Here is a 17,415-nt window from a genome sequence, read left to right on the forward strand (position 1 = left end):
GGCAGGAATTGAGCTTGAAGATTTATCTGGTAGGTCAAAGCTGTGCCCACAATGCCATGGCTAATCTGCAAAGGGAGTATGAGTGTGTGCCCCCTTGCTTGTTTATATACCACGACTGAGGTGTTGTCCGTCTTTATCAGTAGTTGTCCTGGATGAAGTAAGTCCTTGAATGCTGTTAGGGCATTTTGAACAGCTAACATCTCTTTCTGGTTGATATGTAGATGCATTTGGTTTGGTGCCCATATGCCCTGAATGCATCTTCCTGCCATGTGGGCCCTCCAGGCATAATCTGATGCATCTGTTGTTAAGATGTGGCTAGCTGGGGGTAGAGTGAAGGGCTGTCCCATGTTTTGGTGACTGGCCTTTGCCCACCATAGAAACTCCTATTGCAGGCAGGGGATGAGAGGAATCATTGTTTCCAGACTGTGTGAATGCTGACTCCATAAACATTTTAGGTACCACTGAAGTTTCCTCACATGCAGTCTTGCATACAGAATTAGTAGGAGGCAGGATGCCATGAAGCCCAAAGCCTGCAGAATTTGTCTTGCAGAAGACTGGGTTTTTGTTGCCATCAGTTTGAAGTAAGTAGTCAGTTGCCTTTGTTTGTCTGGCGTGAGGTAAGCCATATGGGCAGTTGTATGCAAGCTTGCACCCAGGAATGTTATCTTTTGAGAGGGTACCAGTTGTGATTTCTTTTCGTTTATTGTGTACCCTAGGCATGCTAGAAGCCTTTTCACAAACGCCAGGTGTCGTAGAAGAGTGTCCTTGTTCTCTGCTTGAATGAGACAGTTGTCCAAGTAAGGATATATTTGTATACTTCTTTGTCTGCAAAATGCAATTACTGGTGCCAGGCACTTTGTAAAGACCCTAGGCGCAATAGATAAGCCAAAGGGCAATGCAGAGAATTGGTAATGCATTAAGCCAGCCTTGAATCTGAGGTATCTTCTGCACAACTGTCTTACTGGGACACATTTTAGGTCAAAAGTCACCAGCCAAGCATTCTTGCCCAGCATGGGCAGAAGCTGCTGTAAAGTGAGCATTTTGAATTTTGAAATGTCCAGGTATGTGTTCAAAATCGATAAATCCAGTATTGGCCGCCAGGCCTTGTCCTTTCTGGGTACCAAGAAAGTACAGTTGTGTACCTACCATAAATGTAGATGTTCGAGTGTATTCACTGTTGCAGTCATTACACTTGGGTGGGTTATCCTGCTGGCAGGCTACCCACAGTCAGCCTGAATTCCAAAGTCTTGGTCTGGCATTGGTTGCTGTTGCCTCTTCCCTGATGTCAGTGCGCCAGGAGTATAAAAGATGCAGCCGACGCCATTTTCTTCAGTTTTTCTTGCCCCAGATGTCAGGTGCCTCCACAAAGGAAGGCTAAAAGTTATGCCAATAAATATGCATGTACTAAAACAAACATTTCCTTCATCTAACAGCAAATACACCACATAGGTTGTATACGGTAGAGAAGTACAGATAAGTTCCAGCAAAGAAAAGGGGGTTGGTGGGTGGGTAACCCAGACTGCAACAGTGAATACACTCGAACACCTACATTTATGGTAGGTACACAACTGTACTATGTGCATCGTGTTTCACTGTTGCAGTCATTACACTTGGGTTGAATCCCAAAGCAAAGGTTGCATGGCTGGATCTAAATAGGATCAGGAGGGGCTATAAGGCCCTGCAGAACTGCAGTGGCAAAGCCTGCACTGGATTTAGAGTAAAGAGGTAAGTGGTAGTGCTTGGTAAAAGTGTGCACTGAACTCCAAGTTGCAGCCTCTAAAATGTCTTTGGTTGGTACTCCTCTGAGGAAGACTGCTGAAGTGGCTGCTGCTCTGGTTGAATGTGGCCTAATGCCCTTAGGCACTATTTTGCCATGTTGTGCATAGCAGAAACGAATGCAGTGACCTATCCATTTTGAAATAGTCGACTTAGAGATAGCCTTTCCTTGTGATCCTGCAGCATATGCCATTAAGAGTTGCTCAGTCTTTCTGAAAGCTTTAGTTCTGTCCAAGTAGAAAAGTACAGTTTTGTACCTACCATAAATGTAGATGTTCGAGTGTATACCCTGCTGCAGTCATCACACTAGGGTTATCCTGCCGTCAGGCGGTCTCACAGTCGGCCCGAATTCCAAAGTCTTGGTCTGGCGTCGGTTGCTGTTGCTTCTTCCCTGACGTCAGAGCACCAGGGGTATATCAGAGGCATCCAATGCCATTTTCTTCAGTTTTTCTTGCCCCAGATGTCAGGTGCCCCTAATAGGTAGGCAATATATATATATACTATATATATATGCAAATACACCACAGAGGTAGTATAGAATAGAGTGGTAGAGATAAGTTCAGCTAGCTCAGAGGGGATGGAGGGAGGGTAACCTGGACTGCAGCAGGGTATACACTCAAACATCTACATTTATGGTAGGTACAAAACTGTACTATGTACTATGTTCATCGTGTTACCCTGCTGCAGTCATCACACTTGGGTAGAATCCCAAAGCTAAAGATGGCAGGTGGAGTCAAACAGGGTTAGAGGAGGCTAGAAGGCCCTGGAAAACTGCAGTGGCGAAGCCAGCTCTAGTCTTAGAGTAAAGTGGTAAGTGGTAATGTTTTGTGAAGGTGTGTACTGAACTCCAAGTTGCAGCTTCCAGAATATCCTTGGTTGGCACCCCCCTGAGGAAGGCTGTAGATGTAGCTGCTGCCCTGGTAGAGTGGGGCCTTATGGTAGCAGGAAAGTACAGTTTTGTACCTACCATAAATGTAGATGTCCGATAGGTATGCATCTGCAGTCCTTACATATGGGTTGTCCTGCCTCAGGCAGCCCTTCAGTCGGACGGATTCCAAAGTCTGGGTCCGGCATCGGCTGATGTTGTCCTTTTCCCCGATGTCAGAGCGCCATCTTCCTCAGTTTTTCTTGCCCCAGATGCCAGGTGCCCTCTAAGGAAGGCTAAATTTGGAGAGATGAAAAAATTCCAAACATGCACAGCAATTAAAAACAAATACACCATAAAAGATAACCCCAGCTAGCTAAAATGAGGGAAGGTACCCAAAGAATACCACAGAGGGGTAGGAGGGAGGGAAAACCTGACTGCAGATGCATACCTATCGGACATCTACATTTATGGTAGGTACAAAACTGTACTATGTCCTTCAAGGATGCATCTGCAGTCCTTACATATGGGTAGAATACCATAGCCAAGCTGGGGGTGGTAGGACCTAGGAAAAAGATGGTGTAGCTAACATGCCCTGCAGGACTGCAGTAGCAAAGCCTGCTCTGGATCTGGAAAATAAAGGCAAGTTGTAATGCTTGGAAAAAGTATGCATGGAGCTCCATGTAGCAGCTTCTAAAATGTCCTTTGTAGCCACCCCTCTTAAGAAGGCTGTGGAGGTGGCTGTTGCTCTGGTGGAATGAGGCTTGATGTTAGCTGGCACAGCTTTTCCATGAAAAGAGTAACAGAATCGAATGCAATTTCCTATCCATTTTGAAACTGTCTGGAAGTTGCTTTTCCTTGTACACCAGCTGCATATGCTACAAAGAGTTGGTCAGTTTTTCTGAAAGTCTTAGTTCTGTCCAAGTAGTAGCACAACTGTCTGTGAATGTCCAAGGTATGCAGAAGTTTCTCTCCTTTATTTTGTGGATTTGGAAAGAAGGTAGGCAGGTGGATAGCTTGGTTCAGTGAGACCCTGGATACCACCTTTGGCATGAATGAAGGATTTGTTCTCAAGGAGACTCTGTCCTGATGAAAAATGAGAAATGGTTGTACCGCCATGAGGGCCTGTAACTCAGATACTCTTCTTCCTGAGGTTATGGCCAGAAGGAAGGCAGTCTTCCAAGACAGGAATTGTAGTTCTGAAGATGCTGCTGGTTCAAAGGGAGGTAGCGTTAATTTTTCCAACATGAAGTTAAGGTCCCATGTAGGCACTGGTGGTGTCCTTGGAGGGTTGATGTTTTTTATCCCTCTTAGGAACTGCCTTAGCAGAGGATGAGAAAATACAGGTGGATCAGTGTTGTATTCTGCTGAAATTGCTGAAGCATGAATTTTTATGGAAGAGTAAGAAAGGCCATTATGGAGCATTTCAGCCAAGTATTCATGGATATGTGGAATGCTCATTACTTTCGGATCTTGACCCTTTGCGGTGCTCCAGGTACAAAATCTTTTCCATTTTGCTGAATATGCCCTTCTTGTGGAAGGCCGCCGAGCTTCCATGATGATATCCTGTACCCTCTTGGATAGCTTATCCTGGCGAGGAGTCAAGGTATTTTCCAGGCTGTCAGCTGCAAGGTTTTTAGGCTGGAGTGCAGGGTTTTGTAATTGTGCTGTGTCAGAAGTAGAGGCCATTGTGGTAGAAGCCATGGTTTCGTGCGTGACATGCTCTTTAACAGTGGGTACCAGTGTTGTCTTGGCTAGTCCGGAGCTATCAAAATCACTTTTGGTTGCTCTGTCCTGATCTTCAGTAAGACCTTGGTCATTAATGGTAGTGGTGGGAATGCATATACTGTTAGAGCATTCCAGCTGAAGGAGAGGGTGTCCACTTTCCATGCTTGAGGATGGTATGTCCTTGTGCAGAATGTCTTCAGTTGATGGTTGCGGTGGGAGGCAAAAAGATCTATGTCCGGCCTTCCCCATGATTGTGCTATCTGAAGAAAAATGTCTGGGTGCAACATCCATTCGTGTGGATCCATGATCTTTCTGCTTAGACTGTCCGCCAGTACATTGTCCTTTCCTGGTACGAACTGGGATTGCAGCTCTATATGGAGTTTTAGGGAAAATTCCCAAAGGTTCATTGCCAGTCTGCAAAGAGGGTAGGAATGGGTACCTCCTTGCTTGTTTATGTACCACATAACTGTGGTATTGTCTGTCTTTATTAGCAGGTGACCTTGATGCAGGAAGTGTTCGAAGGCCTCGATTGAATGTATCACTGCCAGCATTTCCTTTTGGTTGATGTGTAGGCGCAATTCTTTTTGTGTCCATTGCCCCTGAATGCATCTGCCCTCCATGTGCGCCCCCCATCCATGGTCTGAGGCGTCCGTTGTAATGGTTTGGCTGATATGAGGCTTGCTGAAAGGCAGACCCATGTTTGACTGGAATGCTTGTGCCCACCACAGAAATTCCTTTTGAAGGCATGGAATGAGGGGGATCAAAGCTTCTAGGCTGTGACTGTGTTGGGACCATAGACTCCTTAGGTACCACTGTAGTTTCCTCATATGCAGCCTTGCTTGTGGAATCATTAGAATGCAAGATGCCATGAAACCCAGGGCCTGCAGGATTTTCCTTGCAGTCAGCTGGGTTTGTGTTGTCAGATTTCTGAAATAATCCGGTAATTGTTCTTGTTTTTCTTCTGTGAGAAAAGCCATTTGGGTGTTTGTATCCAGTTTTGCACCCAGGAAAATTATTCGTTGGGATGGAACAAGTCTTGATTTCTGAATGTTGACTATGTATCCCAAGGCCTGTAGAAGGTGGATGGCATAGTTCAAGTGTTTTACCAATGTTTGCTGGCTGTCCGCTTGTATAAGGCAGTCATCCAGGTATGGGTATATTTGAATCCCCTGAAGTCTGCAATGTGCAATTACTGATGCCAGGCATTTCGTGAATACTCTGGGTGCAGTAGATAAGCCAAAGGGCAATGCTGAAAATTGATAATGCTCTGAGCCTGCAAGAAATCTGAGGTGTCTTCTGAAACTTTGTCTGATAGGGACATGCAGGTATGCCTCCTTGAGGTCTAGAGTTACCAGCCAGGACCCCTTGCCCAACATGGGAAGGAGTTGCTGTAAGGTCAGCATTTTGAATTTTGGCACGATGAGATAAGTATTCAGTGTGGACAAGTCCAGAATAGGCCTCCATTGCTTTTCTTTTCTTGGAACAAGGAATAGTCTGGAATAAAATCCTTGGCCTTGTTCTGTGAAAGGAACCTTTTCTATTGCCTTCATTTGCAGTAGATTGGAAATTTGCTTGAAAGCCTCTGCCCTTTGATTTGGTGGCAGGTTTGGCATTCCTTGTCTTTTTGGTAATGTATGAAAATGGAATCTGTATCCCTTGTCTATTATTTGCAGTATCCATTTGTCCTTTGTAATACTGTGCCAATTTTCTGAGAATAAAGATAACTTTCCGCCCAAAGGTGCTTCCAATTGAGCCCTGGTTGGCAGAGTCAAAGTCAAGTCATTGAGATTGTCCTTGTGCAGCATTTGTAGGTCCTGCACTACCTCTCTGGTTAGGAGGCTGCCATTGACGTCCCCTGTAGGAGCCTCAAGCTTGCCCTCTACCTCTGGCACGCCTGCTTTTGCCTCTGAAATCTGTCTGTGTCCGGAAAGGACCAATTCTTAGAAGGCCAATTTCTGCTGAATATTGGTGGTTGGACCTGGAGAAAATCTTTGATTGTTTGTACTGATTTAGCCTTTTCCTCAAATTTCTTTAAGACCTCTTGAGCCGTGGAACCAAATAACTTTTGTTTTTCAAGTGGTGCATCCAGAAGCTTTGCTTTAACATGATCTGGCAGAGTTTGTTCCTTCAGCCAAGCATGCCTACGTATGACTGCACCTGTCATTGCTGACCTACATGAAGCTTCCAATGCATCATAACCACACTATAAGAAATGGTTGCTAACCTGCTGGGAGTTATACACCAGATCCTGAAGCGCCTTGCGATCTAGGGGTTCAGGTGAGGTTAGTTTTTTATGCAATTCATCTAAAAGATACTCTTGATACTGTATCATATGGAATTGACAATTTAAAGCTCTCATAGAAAGTGTGGAAGAAGTATACACTTTTTTACCCCATCTCTCTAAAGCCCTGGATTCCCTTTCAGAAGGGAGAGGATTCTTAGTAGTGGTGGTTGTAACCCCCTTAGGGCCCTGGGAAATAGTTTCTGGGTCAGCAGAGTGGCCCTTGTAAAGGTATAGATGTGTGTCCGGGACCCTGTAGTACCTGTCGGGTTTGACAGGAGCCGGAGGAAGGGAGTCAGGGGAAATACTAGACTCAGAGTACACATCTTCTATAACATTTAAAACAGGAGGAATAGCCAAAGGTCTATGCTGAGGTAAATGCAAAAAGGTCCTTAATCTCTTCCTGGAATCAGAGAATTCCTGGCCCTGCCATTTGAAATGCTCTCTCATGGAGTGAAGGGTCTCCCCAAAAGAAAACTCTTCAGGGGGGGAGGCCGAGGGAATAGATTCCTCTGCATCAGAATCCTCGTAGGCCGGCAAGGCCTCCTCCTGGTAGTCTGACTGGGCAGAGTCATCAGAGGTCTCATCCGAAGACTGGGGATCAGTCTGCTCAACCCTGGGCCTTTTGCCTGGAGGTGGTTGAGAGCCCCTGTCTGGATGTGGCTGGGAGCCCCTGATTAAGGAAATAAGGTCTTCAGCCAAACTTAAAATTTGTGAACCGGTGGAGGATCCCTGAGGAATAGCCTTGGGAGGGAGAGGTTTTGGCTGTTTAGCAGCTTTAGCACGTGTAAAGGCCTTAATGGACATGGATACAGGAGGCCTGGCTGCCCCATGTGCTGGAGGAGATTTATCAACAGAAATGGTGTTGGATATTTCCTGAGCACCGGTTTCAGAAGGAAATTCTATGACCGACCCAGTGGCGGCCTCCGGTACCGAAGTTACCGGCTGTGCGGTGTCGTCGGTCGGAAGCAGTAAAGATTCGGCTTCAGCAGAGACCGAGACACTCGCGGTAGGCCTAGGCGTGGAGTCGGCCGAAACCGCGGACCGCGTGTGCTGGTCCTTTTCCTTGCGTTTTTTGGGTAAATGAGCTGTCGGAAGCTCCGACGGCATGATATAACTGAATTTTTCCCCAAAAAATTCCTCTGCAAACTCTGCCCGACGCCTAAGAGTGCGTTTATTGAAGGAAGCACAGGCTGTACAGGCCGAGACGTCGTGGTCTGGGCCTAGGCAGGGTAAGCAGTAAGAGTGGAAATCCTTATGAGGTATTTGTTTCCCACAAGTTAAACAATTATTAACTTTAACCGTTTGATCTGACATCGGCTGAGGCAAGAAAGAGTCCCCAACGGGGTACTTAGCTTTTTTGAAGACTTTGGTAGCTGAAATCACAGGAGCTGGCCGACCGGCACTTGCGAACTGCTTCTGCTTCGGGCACCGTGCGGCAAGAAAGACTGAGGAAGATGGCGTCGGCTGACGTATTTATACCCCAGGCGCTCTGACGTCGGGGAAAAGGGTGACATCAGCCGACGCCGGACCCAGACTTTGGAATCCGGCCGACCGAAGGGCTGCCTGAGGCAGGACAACCCATATGTAAGGACTGCAGATGCATCCTTGAAGGACATCTGGTTTTCCATGGTGGGTGTAGCAAAAACGTATGCAATGTCCTATCCATTTGGAAATGGTCTGTTTTGAGATAGCCTTTCCTTGTGATGCTGTAGCATAGGATACAAAAAGCTGGTCAGATTTTCTGAAAACCTTAGTTTTATCCAAGTAGTAACGTAGCTGCCTGTGAATGTCCAAGGAATGCAGGAGTCTTTCTCCTTTGTTCTGTGGATTTGGAAAGAAGGTGGGTAAATGGATGGTTTGATTTAGAGCCACACTGGATACCACCTTAGGCATAAAGGAGGGGTTAGTAAAAGGAGGGGTTAGTTCATAGAGAAACTCTGTCTTGATGAAAAATGAGGAAAGGCTCTACTGCCATTAGTGCCTGAAACTCTGAAACTCTTCTAGCTGAAGTAATTGCTAGCAGCAGGGCAGTCTTCCATGATATAAACTTTAAGTCAGCTGAGAAAGCTGGCTCAAAAGGAGGTAGCGTGAGTTTTTCCAGAACGAAGTTGAGGTCCCAAGTAGGTGTTGGTGCTCTCCTGGGAGGCCTAATGTTTTTGGCCCCTCTGAGAAACTGCCTTAGGAGTGGATGCTTGCTTGTGATAGGTCTCTGTAGTTGGCAGTTGTGGGGGGAGGCAAATAGATCTATGTCTGGGCATCCCCCATTCTTTTGTTATCATATTGAAGACTTGTGGATCCAGTTTCCATTAATGGGGATCAGTGAGGTTTCTGCTTAGTTCATCTGCTAGAGTATTTATCTTTCCTGGCAGGAACTGTGCTTGCAGGTGTACTTGATAAGTCAATGCTGTGTCCCACAAAGTCATGGCTTGTCTGCAGAGGGGGTAGGAATGTGTGCCTCCCTGCTTGTTTATGTACCACATGACTGTAGTATTGTCCGTCCTTATCAGTAGTTGTCCTGGATGTAGTAGATCCTTGAAAGCTGTCAGGGCATTCTGAACAGCCAACATCTCTTTTTGATTGATATGAAGATGCCTTTGGCCTGTGGGCCATGTGCCCTGAATACATTTTCCTGTCATGTGGGCCCCCCAGGCATAATCTGATGCATCTGTTGTTATTGCCTGTCTGGCTGTGGGTTGGCTGAATGGCTGTCCTTTGTTGTGGTGACAGGCCTGTGCCCACCATCGAAACTCCTGTTGCAGGCAAGGAAGGAAGGTAATAAATGTTTCCAGGCTGTGGCAATGTTGAGTCCAAACACTTTTTAGATACCATTGTAGTTTCCTCATATGCAGTCTGGCATATGGAATTAGTAGAATGCAGGGATGCCATGAAGCCCAAAGCCTGCAGAATTTTTCTTGCAGTTAACTGGGTCTTTGTTGCCAACACTTTGAAATAAGAAGTCAGTTGCCTTTGTTTGTCCGGCGTGAGATAAGCCATCTGGGCAGCTGTATTTAAGCTTGCACCCAGGAATATTATCTCTTGAGAGGGTACTAGTTTTGATTTATTTTCGTTTACTGTGTACCCTAGGCAAACTAATAATCTTTTTTTTACAAACGCCAGATGTTTTAGTAGAATGTCCTTGTTCTCTGCTTGAATAAGGCAGTCGTCCAAGTAAGGATATATTTGAATTCCTCTTTGTCTGCAAAATGCAATTACTGGTGCCAGGCATTTTGTGAAGACCCTGGGCACAGTAGATAAGCCAAAGGGCAGTGCAGAGAATTGGTAGTGCATTGAGCCAGTTATGAATCTGAGGTATCTTCTGCAAGATTGTCTGATTGGTGCATGCAGGTATGCCTCTTTTAGGTCCAACATTACAAGCCAAGCCTTCTTGCCCAGCATGGGCAGAAGCTGCTGCAGAGTCAACATTTTGAATTTTGGAACGTCCAGAAAAGTATTTAGAATAGACAGGTCCAGTACTGGTCTCCAGGCTTTGCCCTTTCTGGGTACCAAGAAAAGTCTGGAGTAAAATCCTTGTCCCTGCTCTTGCTGTGGTACTTGCTGAATGGCCCTCATGTCCATGAGGGATGAAACTTGTTTTTGCGCCTCTGCCCATTGATTGCGTGGCTGGTCTGGCATACCTTTTGCCCTTGACAGGGTGTGAAAGTGGAACCTGTAGCCCTGGAACACTATATTCAAGACCCATTTGTCCTGAGTGATCCTGTGCCAGTTTTGTGAAAAAAGTGCTAGTTTTCCCCCTAAGGGAGCGTCCAAAAGATAACAGCTTGGTACTGGTAGAGGAAAGTCATTGGGACTGTTTCCTATAAGGTTGACATTTGTCTTCTCCGCTTTTGGAGGTAGAAGCACCCCCATTGTTTAGGCCTGTATGAGCCTTGGGGCTGGGATCTGCCTCTTTGTGGCCTATCTGACACTGGAAAGGACCAGTGTTTTGAAGGCCAGTTCCTGCTAAATCTGGGTGGCTGTACCTGTAAGAAATCCTTAACTATCTGCATAGATTTCGCTTTATCCTCCATTTTCTTCAACACCTCTTCTGCCTTAACACCAAACAAAGTATCATGCTGTAATGGAGCATCTAACAGTTTTTGCTTTAACATGATCAGGCAGATTTTGTTCCTTTAACCAAGCATGCCTCCTAATCACAGAACCCGTTACAGCGGCCCTGCAAGAGGCCTCCAAAGAATCAAAACCACATTGCAAAGTATGTTTTCCCACCTGTTCAGCTGCATGCAATAAATCCTGCATTTCCTTGTTTTCAGCACATTCAGAATTTAACATTTTCTGTTTTAACAGTGACATTAAGTATTGCTGATATTTAAGCATATGAAACTGACAATTTAAAGCCCTTACAGCCAAGGTAGCAGAAGTGTAAACCTTTTTCCCCTATCTGTCCAGTGCTCTAGAATCCCTATCAGAGGGAACAGGGTTTTTTGCAGTGGAAGCCTTGACCCCTTTGGGACCCTGAGAAATAGTTTCTGGGTCAGCAGCAGGGTTTTTGAAGGAATAGATTCTTCAGCATCAGAATCCTCATAAGGAGGAAGAGAGTATTCCTGATCAGAGGAGGAATCAGAGGAAATGGACACCTTACCTGAAGATTCATTTTCTGTCTCTTGCCTAGGCCTCTTATCAGCAGGGGGATGGGAATCCCTGATCAAATAAGGTCTTTGGCCATTCTGAGCATCTGTTTTTTAGGCATGGAAGTCTGTCCTGAAGAATGCTGTACTTGTTTCTTTGTCTTTAGAGCTGCTTTAGTCTTTGGCTTTGAAGCTGAAGATGGCTTTACATATAACTGTGTAGGTATAGTATCCAAAACAGAAGGAATCACCACGAATAAATAACTCCGCTTGTAGCATAAAAACGTGTTTTATTGCAGAATAAAATGAGCGCTTTCGCATAGAAAAAAACTATGCTTCTTCAGATTTAATTACATACAAGAGGACACTTATTTTATACAAAATTTGGCGGGCCTTTCAAACAATCCACAAATCAATTAACCAATTAATTAAACAATTCCTCAAACAACGGCTTAAAGTGCTCCTGACGATCTAAAATGCAAAATATTTGTGTTTTATATATAACATGTAACTTGTAACATAAAATAATATATAACTTAAAACATCGAACGGTAAAACAATAAAACAATGAATTCAGTAACGATGGCTGAAGTAACTTGATTTATCTTAAACTACGCAAAGAAACAACATTTCTATAACTGTAACAGAAACATTGCACAAGCTCCCTATATATAAACATAGGGAGCGTATATATTGTACATTATTCAGAAGTTCAAGGACTCAAACTGAGCCCATCGTAAAAAACATGCCTTTTAAAATTCCGATGTTGCTCTAATATAAAAAATCTTACGAATAAGAGCCTATGCCTCAATTGTTCATTTTAACTAAATGTAGTAAAAAATTCTTGTATTTAGCCAACCTGAACATTGTAAATTACTTTAATAAAATTCCATTTACGTATCATGTATATAAGAATTCGTGAAAAAGTACATTAAGAATCATAGCAAACATCCTCAACTGAATTTTGTTAAAAAATGTGAATGAAAAAGAAGAAATGAACCCATATAGATGGACATTATATAGACTAAGGAGTCTGAAAAAACAAATAATAAAACACCAAACATTTTTAAAATTCTCCATTAGTAAATGTTAATATAAGTCAATATGACAATAAATAAACAACTGGGAGAAACCACTATATAACGTAAGGAACCAGCGATGCTGTTAAAATTCATCATACATCACTCACAAAGGTTTGGCATTCAATAAATTGTAAAAAATAGGTTAAATGGACCTATAACATCAAGAAACAAACTAAATATCTATATAATTAAATAAATAAACAAATAATGAATAAATCATTAACGAACAAAATAATATAATTGATTATGTTATCCGCTATCAGTACACAGCCTCAATATGACAAATTATAATGTGGCTGGGTACAAAATGTTGAAATATCTGGATATGAAAAATGATTGTATGAAAGAAAAAGAAAAATATGCGTTTATTATATTCTCAATATGTAAGTCAGTGGTATTATTATGTGAGTACACAGAAAATACCACTGCTATATATTGATCATGATGAGGTAATTACAATGTTATAATATAACAGTTCATTTGGTCCAGGTATAAATATTGATATTTATTGAACCAGATATCTGAAAAAATTATCATTATATAAAGCACATATTGTAAGAAAATTGTTTCGAAAATAAGGCAAAACCTATTTAAACCACAATAGAGCATACTTATGTGTGTGCCTAAAAAAAGAATCAGTCAATAGTATCTAAAAAAATTATAAGATTAAAGTAGTCACAAAGATCTATTATTCAGTATGGGTTTAATGGAAACAAATTGATTGATGCTGGGGTTGACATGTGCTTTTAGCAAAAATATCCATCTGAGTTCAACACAAGCTAAATGATTAGTGTTGTCTCCTCCCCTAGCATTAACACTAATCGTTTGTAAAACTTTAAAAGTGAAGGAGTGTGAACTGAACTCATTGATGTGTTTTGCTAATGCGTTCTGTTCATTTCTCTTTCTAATGTCATAGAGATGATTGTATACTCTATCTCTAAGTCTCCTCTTAGTGAGACCTACGTAGAATGCAGGACAACACTCACATGTAGCAAGATACACAAGGTTAGTACTGTCACAATTATAGTGACTATTCGGTTTAAAAGTATATAGACCTTGGGGGTGTTCAAAAATTTGTTTCTTCGAAATATGTGGACACATGTGGCAATGGCCACATGGATAAGTCCCATTTATAGATGATGTGGTCACATTAATGGGTATGTCATGTTTATCAATACACAAAATTTGTTTGAGGTTGCTGCAGTTTCTGTAGCTAAATCTGGGATGTTCTCCAACTATACTAATAGTGTGTGGATCCATAACTAATACGTTCCAATTCTTCCTTATTATATGTTTAAGGTTGGACACATCACTCGTATATTTCAATAGAAATGACACCTTCTCTGTGTAACTATGCTTTTTAGTGTTGTTTGTATGAAAAGGAGAGTGACTACCATGGATAATGGTATAGGTGTCTGATGAACCACCTAACATACGCTGTTTGCAATCTCTAATAAGGTTATTATTGTAGCCTCTTTCCCTAAATAACTGTTCTAACTGTGCAACTTCACATAGTAACTCAGCCTCATCTGAACAGATTCTAGTTGCTCTATTGAGTTGACTGATGACAATTCCTGGGAAGGTGTGTCTGGGGTGCATACTTTCAAATTTTAATAAGGAATTTCTCCAAGTTGGTTTTCTATATAAGGAGGTATTAACTGTGCCTTCTGGATCAAATTTCAGAGTTAAATCCAAAAAATTAATCTCTGATCGTGAAGTTTCTACAGTAAATCTAAGAAAAGGACTGGTGACTTCAATGTCCTTAATAAATTGAGTGCAGTCAGTTACACTACCTTCCCAAATAAAAAGAACGTCATCCACGAATCTTCTATAAAACTTGATATTACTGAATTGACTATGACTAAATAGAAACTTGCTTTCCCACTCATAAACAACAAGGTTTGCGTAACTATTTGCACAGGGGGTGCCCATGGCAACCCCCCACTTTTGTAAATAAAATTTATCTTTGAACATAAAAATATTGTTAAGTACAATCTCAAGCAAATAGTTAATCAAGATCTGTCTATTGTTACTGTAATGAGACTGCGTTAGTAATACTTCTCTTATGGCTTGGAGCCCTAACTCATTCGGTATGCACGTGAATAAGTTAATTACATCCATGGTTACTAACAAATAGTTAGACACATCTTTTTCTAATCTGAAATCTCTCAGAAATTGAATTAACTGAAATGAATCTAAGAGTATATTAGGTACTGCATTCACTATAGGTCTTAACAATCGTTCTATGAATGAAGAGATGGTGTAAGTACACCACCTTGTCGGAAGGGATCTTTGATCACCAGTAACAGTTCGTATCTACAATAACTGTGTAGGTCTGAAAACACCCTCAGAAGCCGATGCCCTGCACAGCGGCTCTGGACCCATCTGAGGGAATAGTTTCCGAGAAGCCAATACCTTGAGTTTCCAGAGGCCCAGTCAGCTGCACGTGGGAGTCGGAAGCGGCCTGTGGCTCTGAGGTAGTGGGTGTCAGGGGCTGCGAAAGCCCCTCACTGAGAACCGGCGAACCGACGACTAGCTTAGAGGAAGCCTCATTGGTTTTGGACCTCGGATGCCTGTCCTTGTCTTTATCCTTGCATTTTTTATAAACTCCGGTCATCGGCTGTTCTGCCGGCACTGTATAATTGAATCTGCGGCCAAAGTAATGAAAGGCAAAATCGTTCCGACGCTTAATAGTGCGTTGGTTAAATCTAGCACAAAACCGAAAACAAGCAACGTCATGGTCAGGGTCTAGGCAAGAAATACAGTAAGAGTGAAAATCCTTATGAGGTATTTGCTTCCCACAAGAAATACAATTGTTAACTTTTTCTGACATTGGCCTGGAGCAAGAAAAAAGTTTCCCCAACAGGGTACTTAGCTTTAATGAAGACTTCGGATCTGAAATTCGAATTCGAAAATCTCAGGAGTCGGCTGACCGGCACTTGCGAACTGCTTTTGCTTCGGGCACCGCGCGGCAAGAAAGACTGAAGAAAATGGTGTCGGCTGCATCTTTTATACCCCTGGCGCACTGATGTCAGGGAAGAGGTGACAGCAACCAACGCTGGACCAAGACTTAGGAATTCAGGCCGACTGCGGGTAGTCTGCCAGCAGAATAACCCAAGTGTAATGACTGCAACAGTGAAACACGATGAACATCAGTCTTGAGTACAAACCTTGTCCTTTTTTCCTGTACTGGTACTGTCTGAATGGCCCCCATATCCATGAGGGACGTAAGCTGTTTCTGTGCCTCTGCCCATTGTTTTTTTTGGCAGGTCTGGACAACCATTTGTCATTGGCAGAGTGTGGAAATGGAATCTGTATCCTTGTGATATGATGTTCAGTACCCACTTGTCCTGGGTTATTAACTGCCAATTTAGAGCAAAGAGTGCTAATTTTCCCCCTATGAGCGCTGCCAAAAGATAAGTGCTTGGTGTAGGCAGAGGGAAGTCATTGGTATTCCTTTCTGTAGGTTTGCTCTTTATCTCCTCCAGATTTGGAGGTGGATGCACCCCATTGCTTTGACCTGTATGAGTCTTGAGCCTGGTACCTGGAACCCTTAAGGCGTCTGGATTTGCCCCTTTGAGCTCTGTCTGACACAGGAAAGGACCAATTTTTTGTAGGCCAGTGTCTACTGAATCTAGGTGGCTGCACTTGTAAGAAATCTTTAACAGTTTGCATAGACTTAGCTTCGTCTTCCATTTTCTTTACAACCTCTTCTGCCTTAATACCAAAGAGAATCATGCTGTAAAGGTGCATCTAGCAATTTAGCTTTAACATGATCAGGCAAATTTTGTTCCTTTAACCAGGCATGCCTCCTAATCACAGATCCAGTAACTGCGACCCTACAGGAGGCCTCTAATGAATCAAAACCACATTGCAAAGTATGCTTTCCAACTTGTTCAGCTGCATGCAATAATTCCTGCAATGCCTTATTTTCTGCACATTCTGAAATCAACATCATTTTCTGTTTCAGCAATCCCATAACATGTTGTTGGTACTTAAGCATATGAAATTGACAGTTTAAGGCCCTGATTGCCAAGGTTGCAGATGTACAAACCTTTTTTTCCCCATCTGTCCAGCGCCCTGGAATTTCTGTAGGAGGGGGTAAGGTTTTTTGCTGTTGAGGCCTTCACTCCCTTAGGACCCTGTGAAATAGTTTCAGGATCAGCAGCAGGGTTTCTAAATAAAAATATATGAGAGTCAGGGACCCTGTAATACCTGTCAGGCTTACTGGGAGCCAGAGGTAAAGAGTCAGGGGTCAGGCTTGACTCTGAAAAAACATCATCCACAATGTCTAACGGGGAATGGCTAAAGGCTTGTGCTGAGGGAGGAGGAGGAAATCCCTGAGCCTCTTTTTTATTTCTGAGAAGTCTTGACTCTCTCAGTGAAAATGTTCCCTCAAAGTATGCAAGGTTTCTCCAAATGAATAATCCTCAGGAGGAGATGCAGATGGAATAGACTCCTCAGCATCAGAATCCTCATAGGGAGGTAAAGATAATTCCTGATCAGAAGATGAATCAGAAGAAATAGAAACCTGATCTGAAGATTCATAGTCAGTGTCTTGCCTGGGCCTCATCTGGAGGAGGATGGGTACCCCTGATCAAGGTAATAAGGTCTTCAACCATTTTGATCATCTGTTTTTTAGGCATAGAGGCCTGTGCACATGGCTCAGGTGTCAGTTTTTAGTTTTAGAAGGTGTCTTTGCCTTTGGTTTTGCAGCTTTCGTCGGTTTGATGTAAAAATGTTGAGGTCTGAATACACTCTCAGAAGCCGGTGCCTGCTCAGTGGCTCCGGACCCATCTGAGGGAGATACATCTGTCGGCCCAATACCTTGAGTATCTTGCGGCATGCCAAACTCCACATGGGTGTCAGTAGAGGCCTGCGACTCGAAGGTAGCGGGTATCAGGGGCTGCGAAAGCGCCTCACTGAGTACCAGCGACTGGCTTAGGAGAAGCTTCGTCAGTTTTGGATCTCGACTGCCTTTCTCTGTCCTTTTCTTTGCGTTTTTTATGTACTCCGGTAGTCGGATTGTTGTCCGATGACATCTCTGGGTAGTTAAATCTGTTTCCAAAATATTTAGATGCAAAAATATACAGA

This window comes from Protopterus annectens, chromosome 7.part0 (assembly GCF_019279795.1).
Source record: "Protopterus annectens isolate FY-2018-M chromosome 7.part0, PAN1.0, whole genome shotgun sequence".
NCBI classification, from domain to species: Eukaryota; Metazoa; Chordata; order Ceratodontiformes; family Protopteridae; genus Protopterus; species Protopterus annectens.